Below are 831 nucleotides of genomic sequence, written 5' to 3' on the forward strand. Positions count from 1 at the left end.
CGCGACCATCAAGGTAGCAGGATACAAGATCAATACCGAAACCCTGGTGACCCCTGCTCCTTCTCCCCACTCCACATCTCGTGCCAGGGCATGGTCTCCCCCTGCTGCCTTCCCAGCCCTGCCCACCACCTGTGCCCTGACCTCCGCAGGGTCAGTCACCCCCCAACCCGCTGTGCTCCCCATCTGCAAGAAGAGGTCAGAGCCTACCGTGCTGACCTGCCACCCTCCCCGCGCCCCCAAACCCCTTTCCTAGCGGTGCCTCTCCTCCTGGGCTCTGGACTCAGTGGCCTCCCTGTCGCTCACGGCCCAGCACCGCCCTGTCCGGGCTTCTGTGCCTGCTGTGCCCCTGACCAGACGGCGCTCCCCCGGACGCCCCAGCCTGCCCTCGCTCCCCGCAGGCTCCCGTGCCCCCGCGCGCTCGGCCTAGGCTGCCCCTGCCGCTACCGGCCCCTCGGGGAACCTAGGCCGGGGCTCTCCGCTGGGTGCTTGTGCAGTGACTGCGGGCTCCTCGTCGTGGCGCGGGGTGCCAGCCTTCCCCACCGGTCGCTGGGCCGGGGGTGGGTCCGCGGGGGACTACCGCGCACACACGCGGTCTCCCGAGGGCGGCAGGGGCGCGGGCCCGGCGTGGCTCGGTGTCCCCGGGGCGGCCCTGGCTGCAGCGGCGCTCTCTGGGAGGGGGAGCCTCCGGGGCTGCCCTGGGCGGGGGATGTCGCCGTCGGGCGGCGGCTGGGGCCGGCTGGGGCCGGGGCGGAGGAGGCGCGGCCCAGACAATGGACTACTGCGGGACCCGCCGGGGCCTGCCTGCCCGCCCGCGCCCGCGCCCGCGCCCGC

This window comes from Mirounga leonina, unplaced genomic scaffold (assembly GCF_011800145.1).
Source record: "Mirounga leonina isolate KUSES-001 unplaced genomic scaffold, KU_Mleo_1.0 Mir_170, whole genome shotgun sequence".
In the NCBI taxonomy this organism is placed as follows: Eukaryota; Metazoa; Chordata; class Mammalia; order Carnivora; family Phocidae; genus Mirounga; species Mirounga leonina.